The sequence below is a fragment of the Trichosurus vulpecula genome, chromosome 1, assembly GCF_011100635.1.
Source record: "Trichosurus vulpecula isolate mTriVul1 chromosome 1, mTriVul1.pri, whole genome shotgun sequence".
Classification (NCBI taxonomy): Eukaryota; Metazoa; Chordata; class Mammalia; order Diprotodontia; family Phalangeridae; genus Trichosurus; species Trichosurus vulpecula.
In genome coordinates this window covers 48,494,131-48,496,692 of record NC_050573.1, presented here as the reverse complement: position 1 = coordinate 48,496,692, position 2,562 = coordinate 48,494,131, and positions in this window count along the sequence as shown.

The following is a 2,562-nucleotide window of genomic DNA, read 5'->3' as shown; positions in this document are numbered from 1 at the left end:
AGTGCTTAAAGACAATAGAATGGCAGCTTCCACCTCTCCTCTTTGGTGTTTGTTGGATTGAAAAGTGCTGCTTAGATCAAGACTGACTTTCCTGATAAATTATAAGTGTCCTAGACATTTAGGCAATGTTGTATAGTAGGTGGCATGCTGGACCTGTAGTTAGAAAGATTTGGGTTAATATCTTGACTGACATTTTCCAACTGTGTAAACACAGGCAAGTCACTCAGAGTTATAGTTTACTCATCTCTGTAAAATGTGGATAAAAATGCCTATAGTAACTACCTCCCAGGGTTGTGAGGCTCAAATGGGTGAATGTAAATAAGTGCTTTGCAGTCTTTGAAATACTAGAACAATGTGTTATTACTATTGTTAGAGAGTGAAGTCTCAGAAAAGGTCGAAGAAATGCATGAGTGAAGGCGTAAGCGAATGCATGAGAATGAACAAATAAGTGAGTGGATGAATGAGCAAGCTACCAAGAAAACCCATCCAGCCTCCTTTTGAGCAAGTGAGTGAGAGGGCACATTCAGAGGAAGTAGCCTCAGAGAATACCAGCCAGGAGAGCACTTATCAATCCAGGAGAGATGCAGTATTGTACTAGCTTGAGTGGGCTATTCCCTGGAAGAGGGATGCTACTTGTTCAGAGATGAGGAAAGCAAAACTGAGGGAGTTTACACAAGTGACTTGTTGAAGGTTACACAGCTCATAATGGTAATAGCTAACATGTACATAGTACTTACTACCTGCCAGGCACTGTGTTAAGTGCTTTATAGTTATTACTTCATTTGATCCTAACGACAACCTTAAGAGACAAGTGCTATTATTAATCCTTATTTTATAGGTGAGAAAACTAAGTGAGAGTATAAGTGACTTACCCAGGGTAACACAGCTAAGTAAGCATCTGAGGCAGGATTTGAACCCAGCTCTTCCTAACTCTACCATTTAGATTCCTTCTACAGGTATACAAGCAAGTGAATGCATGAGCAAGCCAGTGTACAATTGAGTGACTATGGGTTCAAATAAGGAAACAGTTGCATGTGAAGGTCAGCAAATGAATGAGTTAGCAGGTAAGTGAATGTTGGAGCAGGCAAGTGAATGGATGGGTGTGCAAGTGAATGAATGACTAAGCAAAGGCACATTTAAACAATTAAGTGTATGAGCAATCTGGGGAGTGAACAAGCAAGAAAGCAAAGGGATGAATGAGAGAGTGAGTGAATAAGTGGCCAAGCAAGGGATTAAAATGAGAAAGTAAGTAAGCAAATGGCTGAGTGCATGAGTAAGTGAGCAAGTCATTGAGCCCATGAGTGAACAAGTAGATGCATTGGATGAACGGGTGAATGCACATGGAAGACGAGCAAGGGGATTAATCAGCAAGCCAACAAGAAAATGCATCAAGCCTCTTACAGGGGAGTGAATGAGCAAGTGAATGGGCAAATGTTAGCAAGACCAAATGCGGGAGTTAATGAGTGGGAAAGTAGGTAAACGAGAATGACTATGTAGACAAGGGAAAGGATTAGTGAGTGAGCCTGTGAGTCCAGGAGTGAAAGAATGAACACATGAGTAAGTGAGGCAGGAGACACATAGATGAATGATTGAGAGAATAAATGATTGAGCAAGGCTAACTTTCCCCACGCATAAAGTGATAGTGTTGGACTAAGGAATGAGTGAGTGGGGTGTTTGAGCAAGCATTTAAGTGTTCAGGTGGAGAGAAAAGCAAAGAAATTCACAGGTTCTTTTGGACATGGGAAATCTGACCTTGAGTGAGTGGGTATGCTGGCAACTGACTCTTCTCTAAATGGATGGTTTCAATTACATTAAATTAAAGAGGTTTTGTACAAATAAAACAAATATAGCCAAGATCAGAAGGAAAGAAGAAAACTGGGGGAAGATTTATAGACAAATTCTCAGATAAAGGTTTCATATCTCAAATATATAAAGAACTTTGTCAAATCTATAAGAATATGAGTCATTCCCCAATTGATAAATGGTCAAAGAATATGAACGGGCAGTTTTCTGATGAAGAAATCAAAACAATTCATAGTCATATGAAAAAACTATCTAAATCACTATTGTTTAGAGAAATGCAAATTAAAACAACCTTGCAATATTTTACAACTATAAGGTTAATGAAAATGATTGAAGAGAAAGCAACAAATGTTGGAGGGAGATGGGGAAAAATTGGGACACTAATTCAGTGTTGGTGGAACTGTGAAGTGATCCAACCATTTTGGAAAGCAATCTGGAATTATTCCCTAAGAGTTATTAAATTGTCTATACCTTTTGACCCAGCAATACCACTACTGGGTCTGTTCCCCAAGATGATTAGGGAAAAAGGAAAATAAACTATATGTTCTAAATATTTATAGCAGCTCTCTTTGTGGTGGTAAAGAATTAGAAATTGAAGGGATGCCCATCAATTGGGGAATAACTGAACAAGTTGGGCATACAAGTGAATTGTGACCTCTTTGATCTTAGAAAAACATAGTAGACTTGCATGAAATAATGAAGAGTGAAAGGAGCAGAACTAAGAAAACATTGTATACAGTAACAGCAATATTGTTTTAA